This window comes from Montipora foliosa, chromosome 4, assembly GCF_036669935.1.
Source record: "Montipora foliosa isolate CH-2021 chromosome 4, ASM3666993v2, whole genome shotgun sequence".
NCBI lineage: Eukaryota > Metazoa > Cnidaria > Anthozoa > Scleractinia > Acroporidae > Montipora > Montipora foliosa.
This window is the reverse complement of record NC_090872.1, coordinates 40,927,100-40,939,599: the sequence shown is the minus strand read 5'-3', so window position 1 is coordinate 40,939,599 and position 12,500 is coordinate 40,927,100. Positions and strand designations below refer to the sequence as shown.

Here is a 12,500-nt window from a genome sequence, read left to right as displayed (position 1 = left end):
AAGTGGCTCAAAATGAGATGCTGTGACTTTCATGGATACATGCCACTGATCCCGATTCTGTGCCAGTTGGGATGCCTGATGCAGACTGCCTCCCAGCCATAGCTCAATGTCTGATTGTCATGCTCTTCTGGGTCTTTCCCTTCCACTGGTGCCTTCCACTTTGCCTAGGATAATACAATTTCTCAAGGCCTTTCTGTTGTATGACGTGGCCAAAGAATTGTAACATTTTTTTGGAAGAGCCTTGTCTTTGTTCTCAGTTGTTGAAGCACCCACTGGTTGGTAAGCTTTTCCCTCCAAGACACTCGCAGCAGTCGTCTAAAGCGCCACATCTCAAAGGCATTGATCTTATCTTCCACCTAATTGGTCATTTGTCTACGACTCACTTCCATAACACACACAGCCACAACCAGGGTACTTTCTCGAGGGGAAGAGAGTAAGGACTCTGGAAACGAGGTTTTCAGAGTCGTACTTTTTGCAATAATTTTCATCCCGTCCGTCTTAATGTCGAGTTCAGGAAGGACTTCCTATTGTGAGTGCACTCTTTGGTCAGTGAAATAGGATTTCCTTTTTTTCCCATCCCCAACGCTCCCTTATTTCTCGGTTTGTTCGAATGCATCTAGTACGATTGGATATGGTGCATTTATGGATAATGAATGGCAGGTGGTTTACACAACAGATCTATCTTGTCAATCGCCTGCAACAAACACTTTCCAGTAGTTGTCGCCACCCAAGTCTGGAGTTCTTGTTTGTCTCGCAGGCATATTTTATTCCAAGTTGATAATGAATCAGTGGTTCATATTCTCAACTCCTGGACTTCTGAAAACCCACACAATATGCACCTGTTGCATAGGCTACTCAAAATGGCTGCCTGCCTGCTTCAGTTTTAATGAAGCAGCATTTCATGTTTCAGCCACAAATAATGGCACAGCTGATTTTTGTCTCCCTTCAATTTGCGGGGATTTCACTCTCAAGAACCATATGCCAAGGAGTTTCCAGTCCTCATCCCTCCTCAGATGTTAGCTCAGCTTCCCAAGCTGATCTATCACAAGTTGCAAAAATTGTGGAGACACTTCATCTTCTTTGGGCGTTAAAAGAGGGAGAGGAAGGGGGAAGTTGGGAAAGGTTGGAATTCTAGATCAGGAGGGTATTGGAAGCTAGAAAAGGTGTTTTCTAACGGGAGTGTCGCAATAAGTTTGCAACCTGTTGTAGAAGCTGCACCTATTCTTGTGCAGAGCAGAAATTCATCAATTTTTGCATTATGATTGTCATCTCAGCCCCCTTAGCTCTTGTTGTCCAACCACTGAATGGCAACTTGTCTTTTTGGCACATACTTGGCAGATTGTCTGCAGCACCCTTGGATCAAAGTGTTCTTATCTTCTGTTCACTCCCTTCATATTGATCAGGGATTCCCTGACCTATTGGAAAGCTGTCTTCAGCTACAAGTTGTCAGATGAATCAAAGGTTCACAGGGTTCATTACCTTCCAAGCCTTAACTGCCAATTTCCAGTAAAATTTTTTGAATAATTCACTGCCTTGGATTTACATTCATTTGTTGATCTGGCCTTGGTTGTTCAATAGGTGGATAGCACTATCCAGTGGATAAACACTAGCAATACCAATTGAGTTATCCACAGGATAATGATTTATCCAGTGGATAGGGCTAAACTGAGGCCAGATGTTGCTGCTTGTTTATTGGGTCAATTCGGCTATTTGAAGTCTACAGAATTCACCGTCACCAGTCTTTCAGCTGTCAAACTCACTTTTCTTCACTCTTTGCTTGACATTGTTGTTGTTGCTACTCTTAATTTGCCTTCGACTCTGCATTAAAGCATCCAAAACTGATCCCTTACGGAAAGGGTGCAAAAGCTTGATTGGGCTTGGTTCCCCACCATCATAAGCAGTTCAACCTTGTTGTGGTAATTGCACTTTGTTCCCTCTTGAGAATGGTGCTCCTTCAACTTGCTCATTACTCATGGACAGTCTACGAGCTATTCTCTTATCTATTGGTTTGCCTCGTGATTTTTTGAGTCAGCTTTCGAATTGGTCTTCCGGACCACCTAATCCAAATTCTGGGCCATTGGAAAAGTGATGCTTACAAGCAATAAATTCGAACCCCTCCGACATTTTAACTCACGCAGCCAAATCCATGGTGGAGTAGTTTGATGAGTATAATTCACTCTATATGTTGCTGATTTACCTCTTTTAGCATATCTGCTTTTGCCTGTTTTAACCTTGTTGTTTTTGTTAAGGAGCTTTGAATGCTTTGCCATTGCTCATTCCTCTCCACAGGTTTTGTATGGCCTGGCTTTTTTTCCTTACTCGAAGGGTGGTGCTTGGAATTTCATTGTTTGGGTAGGTTGGTCCCATGGCTGCCTCTCATTGGGCCCTTCCTTTCTCCAAGCACTCACTACCCAGCTTGGAGTTCCGCCCTTGCCTTGGTATTAACCCATGGGAGAATGAACCATTTGGTTATTGCCTGCACGGCTCTTGTTAATTATTAAATACACTAAAACGCATTTATCTGTCGGCTGTAGAGATCTTGCAGCAAAATTTTCATGCTGAAATTCCCAGATTAACGCATTAAGTTAAAAAAACTCTTCCTAAAAAGGTGGGCATCTAATGAGGGTGGGAACCTGACAAGAAAACTAGGTCATTCCAAGAAGCCCTGGTGATGTCAGGATAATTCTGTGGGAGTGGTATTGTTTGTTTGTTTGTTTGTTTGTTTGTTTTGTTTTATCTTTATTTAAAGAGGGAGACCTAATAACCTGTAACAGTTTTCTAACTTACAGCCCTCTCCGAGCATTTTATCCTCCCAACCATGAAACACCACAGAATACAGACCACAACACCGGGAACTACATGCCCTACACTTTGCGACAAGCATGCAAGTTCTTTTACGTCCCACAGAATTATGAACAGTGAAGGGTTGTGAGATGGGACCGCTTATCGTCCTTGTTCGAGAAGACTAGAGAGTCTAGCCCTTTGCAGATGTAATTACAAAGGCAGCACTTTCTCCTCAGTTATTTAAAGACCCTGAATGTTGGTCTGGCTGGAGTTGAACTCACGACCTCCCGTGTGACAGCCCAGTGCTCAACCTACTGAGCCACTGGTGTGCGTTAAAAACTTAACGGCATCTAATATACCAGTCAGTGGTCCAGGAGTAAGCTTTTGGCAATGCTGAATGGCTTGGAAAGAAAGAATTTGCTAATAATCCCAGCTGGGCAGTGTCCATTGTCCAATACTGTGCAGGAAACATTAAATGGATTGTTAACGAGCTACAGGATCTGGATAGAAGGAAGAGGAAACTGTTGACAATTTACAGTATCTTCAACGTAAAAGGACCTCGAATAAGTGCCGCACCTAGAGCCACCAACTTAATAAGCACCGTGACGCTAACTTAAGTGGAAACAAATACCAATATTTTCGCCTTTTATCATTTTTTGAGATACGAGACTGTCTGTTCAAGAAATCTGAAGTTTTATTTTTTCTAAATGTTTGTATTTGTCCTTTTTCTTGATAAGCTCAGCAGCCATGGCTTGTGCATATCTCTTGTTTAAAGTGTACACAGAAAAATGTAAATCTTCTCAAAATCCACTGTCTGTCCTTGCCATTATAAGCTAATGAAATTCTGCTTTTATTACCGTTAGTCTGAATTTTCCGTTGGCAAATAGTAACCAGCGTCAAGGTTCAGTTCTGGCACTGGTAATATGACCTATGCAGTTGTATTGTATTACTATGCAATTACTGGGGTATATCTATTAAAAGTAAGGCCGGGGTCGCACTTATGTCAACTTTCAATTTGGCAGAACAAAATTTCATTTCATATTTTGACCAAAGCAAATTTGTCAAAATTAAGATAAATTTTATGCGGCCACCTTCAGAGTACGCAAAACCTCAACTCATCTCAACTCAAATTACTTTCTGTCATCACTTACATGTTCCCCGCAGTGACGGCACACTTGCCACGAAACGTTATTTGTTTAAAAAAAAACTGGTCATGATGCAGCGAGCTGTCAGGCTCAAACTTGTACTCATTTTCTTTTTGTTTTTATTGAACGTTAATTTTCAGACAGCAATTGTGGTGCAACTGAATAAAATGTTGTTTCAGGTAGTTGTTCCTGGCTGTCCTCTTGACTTTGGCCAGGATTATAAGTACTGATTTCAAAAGGGTGAAGACCGCTTGTGTTGAAGAGACAACTGATATGAACACTGTGAGTTTTGAAAGCTGTCAGTTGTCAAACTTGACAGCCGATATCACCTGATCAAAGGACTGCTCAATCTTGACAAAAATTGTAGGGCTGCAAAGCTGCAAGGTTTTGTCACACAGCAAAATATTTGGAACAGCAGAGCAAAATTATTTTTAGTGGTCGTACCTGCGAAACTCAAGCACTGACAGATATAATTGGTAAAACAAACTATATTCAAGCAAGTACGACCCCGGCCTAAAGTCATGTAGCTCTCCGGAGGTGGTCTTTCTTACAATCCATATGAGATACCTATCATATTTTGCTTTGGGTTTTTCAGAGGACTGAAGCGGATGTAAAAACATAGCCTCTGAAATTCGTAAGAGTCCCTTCTGTAGTTAGAAATCAAGGTAAAGAAGCGGAAAATTTGTGTACAGAAAGGAGATCATGCTGGATTTCAGCAATTAGTAAAGACGATCTTACAGACGACATTTGTTTGTCGTGTTTGTGGAAGGCACTTTGTTTCTGGTAACGCTGCCAAAAGCTGGGATAGATTTAACGTCGACTGGGTTCCAACACTGTGTTTAGGGCACTCTAAGAAAGAAGTAGGTCCCAAAAACCTGAAAGAAAGCAACAGAGCGAAGCCAGAAGGGAAAGATCGTGAACAGATGAAAAAACCCGCACAAGATCAAAGAGAAAAGGAGCTTGAAGCTGAGAGAACCGCCAAGAGGATAAAACGTAGTGAACCAGGCCAGCAAATCACAGACATGAACTTTAATTTTGACAATCGGATCGAGTAAACGTCGAACGAAAAGGGAGTTCAAACTCAGGAAGTTATATGCAAAGAAATTGGCATTCAGTCGGAGGAGTATGATTATTTATTCACTCCTCTTAAAGATGACGAGGCATTTGATCAACATGAGTTTGCCAATAACGAGGATATAGCTCGCACTCAGCTCCCACGAAATTAGAGCCATTATATTATGACAACGAATCTCTTTCACTTCGCCTCTACGATTGATGAAACGCCTCAGGCACATGACGAAATCGTCTGTGTCCATTGAGTTAACAACTTCGAGGTGCACACAATGGGTAGTTAGACAGGTAAATAGACAACACCAACGCTTTGTGGTCCCTCGGCCATGTTTGACGTACAGGGGGCCAAAAAAGGCCATATCAGTGTATGAGAAAGGTGGTTCATATGCCATGAGCCGTGCCTCTGGTGAAGGTGCCATCTGTTGGATCATGGGTTTAGCAAGGACTTTCTTGCATCTGACGCATTGACTAAGAACTGAGTGAACCAGAACGCGGATTTGAGGAATCCAGAAGTCTTCCCGCAACTTGGCTATCGCATGCTCACGCCCCACATATCCAATGAAATGATGGACATGGCGAACAAGCTTCTCAGCTACAGCATGATTCCTGGGCAGAATGATTTGCCGGCCCATGGTAGATTTGGATACTCTTTTCTGGCGGCATCCATTGACTCCAATTCTCCAGGATTTAATGCGGCAATCTTGCTCGATGCTCTGATGGCATCATTCGACTTCAGATCCTTTATCTCCTGTGCATATGCTGAGCCCTGAACAACCTTTGCGATAGCCACTGTAGCTGCATTCAAATCATCAACAGTTAATTTTCCAGTCTGGACCTTCCCTTTATCTTTAATGAACTATGTAAATCGTAAGAGCCATGCTACGTTGAGCCTAAGGCGGGTCGAATCTGAGCAGGCTATTAAAAGGACTTGGAGAGGGTCTTCCATAGGATCTTTGATGGGTTCAAATTTCGAGCTTCCTTTCTTCACCGCAACTGAATCAGGAGTCAGTTCCAGAGAGTGCATGTGAGTTTCTTTCTTCAGTTCCAAATCTTCACAAGGCACAGTTTTACACTCTTGTTTCGGCCAGGAATGTTCTGGTTCCCACAGAAAGTCAGGTCCACGAAGCCAACTGTGGTCAGCAGTCAGAGAAGATGGGGTCAATCCCCTTGACACATCTGCTGACACGTCTGCTGAAATTTAAGTCCTTGGCACATGATTCTAATAATGCACAGGTGAGTGCTCCTTTACTTCTTCAACTCTTTTGGCTACAAAGGTTTGAAGTCTCTGTTTCTCATTCTTTAGATAGTGCAGCACTATCTCACTATCAGTCCATAAGAATGGCCTACCAATGTTCAGTTCTAATTCTTCTTGCAGCATTTTACACACGCAAGTTGCAAGTACTGCCGCTTGCAACTCTAGACTGGGAATACTGACAAATTCACTGGTGCGTTTCTAGCCTTCCCCGTGATGAAGGTACAATGAATCCGACCATCCAGGTACTCAGCTCGCAGATAGGATGATGCACCATACCCAACTTCTGTTGCGTCCGAAAAGACATGGAGCAACAACTTGCAGTCTTGCCGGTCACTATCTTGCAGAAAATAGGATCGCAGGATGCGCAACTTAGACACTGAAGCTAGTTGAATCTTCCATGACCTCCACTTTGAAAGGAACTCTTCACCAAGAGGCTTGCCCCATCCAACATTAGCCTTCCACAGGTCTTGCACCAAACTTCTTGCAGCTAGCGCTACAGGTGCAGTGAACCCTAGCGGGTCGAACAAGGAACAAACACTAGACTAGATGCCACGTTTAGTCTCGGGGCTGTGAAGATGCCTTATTTTGAAGCCGAGAGTATCCTCTCCAACAAACCAAAGTATCCCGAGTGCTCTTTCAATGGGCAGATCTTCCAAATCAAGGTTGAGCCTTTCGTTGGACAGCTTGTCACTTGGAACTGTCTTTGAATTTGACGTAAACTTAATCAGGTTGAAACTACCTCGGGCAAGGATGTCAACCATATCTCGGGCCAGGGGAATGGCTGACTGCTCATCATTCTCAGAAGGGAGAGCATCATCAACATAGAAATTTCCCTTTATAGCTGCTACGACACTGGGGCTGAAGTCATCAGCACTGTCTTCAGCATTGTCATCGGCAACTCGCCGCAGGGTGGAGTTAGCAACACAAAGGGGAAGATGCTGTTCCAAATATATGTACTTGCATAACGTAAACATCAGGTGGATCTTCATAGATATTTGTCCATCATAGAAACCTCAATGAATCCTGGTCTTCTTCACATACACAAATCTGGTGGAACATTCCTTCAATGTCTGCGGCAATACAAATCGTACCTTGGCAAAAATGCAGGAGGACACCGGCTAAACTGTTGGTCATGTCTGGCCTGCTCAGCAGATTCTTGTTAAGCAAGGTCCCTTCGTACTCGGCTGCCGCATCAAAAACAATACGCACCTTTTCAGGCTTGGTAGGGGAAGTTACGGGTGTTGTGAGAGGTACCAACTTAGCTAACTCCTTCTCACACAACTTGTGAGCAAATCCACTACTGATGAAACTGTCCATTACCTCACGATATGTGATGGCCATCTCTTCATTCCTGGGCTTCATCAGGCGGCGTCCCTGGGACTTCAAGCACTATCTGGCCATGACAAGATTATTCGGAAACCAGCGCTCAGCCTTCCTCCAAAGCATGCCCACTTCATAACGTCCATCCACAAGACATGTGGTGTCTTCAATTATTTGCATCGCTCTCTTGTCTTCAATCTAGAGGGGCTTCTCTCCTGACTTAACTGCTCCAAGAAGTTTCCAGAATTTTTCAATGAGGTCGACAGGCTTGTGATCAATGGAAACAAAGTTCACTGAGACTCCCTCGGGATTCTTAGCACCATAGCAACGGCAAACACACCAACCAAGGGGGTAACGATAACCATAACGTCCTTTCCTTGCATCTTCAAGGACTCGAACTTCTTTCTGTATGTGTGCATAGGGGATGTTGTTTCCCACATGGACACTCTTAAGGTCAACTGCTGGGAACTCAATGTCACACAAGTGAGAATGATTGTGGACATCAATTCGCTCTGGAAAGGCTCCCTGTGACTGGTTGAGGTCAGGTAGAACATAGGCCTCAGAAACCTCAATACTTTCTCCAAAAATCTCCACAGAACTCAAGATAAAGGAAACTCGATTAGACTCTACAACCTTGCCACTGTTTGTGATTGAATTAATTCCAATCTGCTCAGGTATTCTTTGTATACCAAGATGATCAACTACACCATGGTCGATGAGGGTATCTGGACAGCCACTATCTAGACTATCTAGAAAGGTGTAAGTTGATACAGTGTTACCATTCGCCGTGGCGATAATGACAGGTACAACGTTCAAGAAAATGATATGGTTCAGGTTTGTTTGAAATTAGCACTCACAATCTGACTTGCATTCACTCCCTCGAGATTAGCGGGATGGGGGGTGGCTGGAGGCTTGTCACCTTTGTCGTTGGACTCCTTGTTGTCGGGTGGAATAGGCCGACGACCATCCTGAACTTTGTCAGTATGCAGAAGACTAAGGTGACGCCCTGGGCATTTTGAACATGCGGGCGGTTCAGGGCACGATCCAGAACCATGCCCAGGCCTTTCAACGCCGCAGTTGAAACAAAATCCACAGGAGGCCGCATACTGTCTTCGCACTGTCACACGTTCGCACTTCTTGATTATAGGACAATGATGAAGTTTATGATGCTTAGACTTGCAGACTCTGCAGCTTCTCAAGCCAGGGGCTGGAGGTTTAGTTTCGAGATCTGTCGCACCAATTGTGGGATTCTTTATTGGACGCTTGGGAGGCACCTTGGGCTCTTTATTCTCTCGCTTCAACATTTAACCTTGGAACACTGGGTCTTTGCTAATGGATGCTTGTCTCTTCACAAAGGCAGCAATGTCCTTTAGTCAAGGAGACCTTCCACTCTTAACAATCTCAAGGTTTTCATTTTCCCATTTGATGATCAGATCATAAGGAAGACGGCTAACCATACGCTTAAGCTTTGTTGCGATGTTTGCTTCATGTTCAATGTAGCCTTGAAGGATTTTTGTAGCTGTGTTCAGCTTCTCAGAAAAGTTGATAAGTCCAATATTATCCCCATAGGTCAGCCTTGGACCGGCTACAAGATCTTCTATGCATGCTTGAGTTACCCTTATTGTCTGACCAAAGCGTTCCTTAAGGGTTTTCACGATGTCCTTGAATGAGCAGCCTCTGTTTCGCTTTACCATTTCCAAAGCTTTTTCACTGACAAACTTAGGGAGATATTCAACTCGCTGGGCATCGGTAAGCAAATCACTTTCAATATCAGTACGAATTTGGTCACGAAAGAAGGGGAAATCCACTGCTTACAGGAGCAGTCGTAGCTCAGTTGGCTAGTGCACGGCTTTCGGAGCGAGAGGTCCCTGGTGCGATCCTCTGTGACTTAAACCTCTGTTTCGACTTTCCTCTGATCCATGTAGCTATAGCTTTAAATACTCGTAAAACGAAGCACTGACAGAGGGAGGGGGATAAAAGGCACACCATCAGCTTCCATTGATACCAGCCTCGTAGTTGAAGGAACTACCGACATTAAATAAAATTTTTTTACCTTTACCTTTAACCGTGTCGGCTGCATTCCACTCAGCATTTGAGCCTTGCACATTGCTGCAACAGGGGTGTGGGGTGTGTGGGGTGTGGTCACCACAGGTAGCCCTCTGTGATTGTTGGACACTAGGTACTCTAAAGGACTGGGGTGACTTCACGCCATTGAGGGTCTTGGGACATTAGACCCTGTCGCTGAGAGGGACCACCGTTTGAGTTATCATGTTGTCCCAAGACTTCAAAATTCCCGACACAGGAGTGACTGACCCATCCGTGCAATGGTTCAGTTGAAATACGGTCTCCTTACTAATAGTAGAAGTGGCACCTGGATTGGCATCAGATCCGCTGGCCTCAATTTTGTCCGAAGTGACCAGGGTAGAAGGGGTCTTCTATCAACTAGGAACGTTGGTAGTATCCAAGGGACTAGCAGCGCTAGGTGCCAGACCTCCCTCTCACCTCCATCATCGTTCGGCTAGTGATGCTTCCTCTTCTAGACACCTAAGTTGCATTCTTTGTTTATGTTCGTATGCCATTCTAGCCGCTTCTGCTTCTTCCTTTGCCCTAGCCCTTGCCAGGTCCAGTTTCATTTTCAAAACAAGCACTGTTTTCAAAGATTTCTTACACGATGATCTGGACTCACTAGAAGACTTTGAGTACACTGACACATTATTATCACATTCCACGTCCTGGTCTGGTAGTCCAGGATTCATTCCGACATTTCCAGTTGAAGAGCTAAATTTTTGCAAGAAACCTTCACACTTATTAATGACATCATGTGCATCACATTTCAGGTTAGAATAACGATTCTGTGCCTGTTCAAAGCACTTTCTCTCATTTATCCCAGCAAGGTATTTTGTATGTAGCTCTTCGAGTGTCTTCCACCTCTCCGAGAGAAGGTCAACAATTTTCTTAGTTTCCTCTGGGCTTTGGCTGGCCTGAAGTTTGGACGGAATTACCTTCAGTAAATTTTCAATTTCCTTGCAAACATTTGTCCACAGCGTAGCCATGCTGTGTTGCTCCCGGGAGTCCCTTTGGCATTCTGATTCCTCGAAATCAACGCAGGTGCTTGGTGGGGGGCCTGGGTTTGAGCGAAGGGCCGCCATAGCTTAATGGCCCAGCGAAAACATCTGTTGTCGTACAAACAGAACTAACGTTACCTTCTACCGTCAGTGTATCTTCTTCCAGGAAACTGGATAGGAAAATCGGGCAGTCCACGATCCATTCCATCTCCAGCGTAATCGAAACCATTGGCATTTATTCCACTGTCGAGGCCGCAATCTAACCAATTTGATGCATCCATTGCTCAACGAAATCCACTCGCAATCAAATATTTAGAGAGAATATTTTTTACTGATTTTGGGGACAATTTTCAGAGAGAATGTTTGACGCATAGTTTGTAGAACACAACGCTTTACTGATGCCGGTCATCTCATGATTGTTTACAACTTTTAAGTACAGACGATTCCACCATTTGTGACATTTGTGTTGTCTTGAATCGATTTACATCATCTGTGCCTATGCTAAATCACTGGGTAAATACTTGATGGGCGATCAGTATCCATTATAGGATAAAAGGTGTTTATAAAAAACATTGAAACTGATCTAGATAAAAAACTATTAAAAAACTGAATTTTCGACTGCAACTGCGGTCTTCATCAGAGTAACTTAAATATGCTGTTCGAGAGTAATATGCTAAAACTAAAATAAGAAGTTACTTTCTCCCCTAGGGCTTCAATAATGTCTTATAGACAGAAGAAAATGGCTTCCGCTCGTTTACCGCATTTTTGTCTATTATGGAGTTCCATGATTCCAAAAAGATTTTTTTGTGCCAATTATTGACATTCTTTTCTAGAATTTCCACATTGCTAGTGTCAATGTCATGGTCAGTGGTTTCGGCGTGATCTTTTATTGCCGACTCTTTGTTATTATTAGTTCCTGGTTTATGCTCCCCGCCACGTGAATTCCATGATCTCTTTGTTTCCCCAATGTATGTAAAATCACACGATCGGCATTTAACCTTGTACACGATGCCTTTTGTTTTCGTCTTTTTTGGGCGATCCTTTGGGTTCCTAAAATAATGGGCGAGTGTTTTTATAGGCTTGAAAGCAGTTCTTATGTTCGCTTTGTTAAGCACATTTCTGACTTGTTCTGAAACGCCCTTTATGTATGGCAAGGTAGCAAAAGTTTTTGGCCGCGTATCTGTATCTTGTATTTGGATTGCAGCTGGTGGTCTGGGGGCCCGACATTTTTAAATGGTGGACACCAGCCCTCTTTAGTAATCAAATTGAGTAAAGAGGCTTAGAGTCCCTTATTATCATGTCATAAACTCCATTTAGGGTCTTTACAAATGATGACTCCAAGCAGTTTGTAAGAAGACATGCTCACCAGTATATATAGGTTTCATTACAATATTCGTGTTTCAAATAAAATTGAAGACCATTTCTTTGCGTTTTTTCAGGTTTAGTCTCATACCCTGATCAATTAAAAAAATTTCAAGACCTAAAAAGCTTGGTATCACCTCAAGTAGTGTCATCGACATACTTAGTTCTTAAGTGCCAGTTGCTACGAAATCTGCCGATTATAATGGCAAAGAGTGTGGGACATCTCCATTGGTGTCGCACGAGGAAGATAGGGAACTGGCAACATCCACTGCTTGGGTTCTGTAAGTGAATGAACACTCTCAAGGCTTTAAGTGTTAAAGCAATGGAAGCATAAACACAGCATTGCACCAGGAAAGACAGCTGGTGATGATGGCTAATTCTAATTTGTGAAACAAAATACAGAATGAATCCTAAACATTCATTAAAGCAAACCTTACACCTAATTAGGCCTAAATTTTGGCCTTTAGGGTTAGGATTGTTTCTGTATCATTTCGTTTT

General features: G+C 43.2%; 1 protein-coding gene across 2 annotated transcripts in view; it reads right to left on the bottom strand.

Moving 5' to 3' along the window:
* Window positions 1-12,500, bottom strand: part of LOC138000808 (N(4)-(Beta-N-acetylglucosaminyl)-L-asparaginase-like) — a 230,964-nt gene that overhangs the window by 13,769 nt on the left and 204,695 nt on the right. The gene's annotated exons all lie outside the window — the stretch shown is intronic.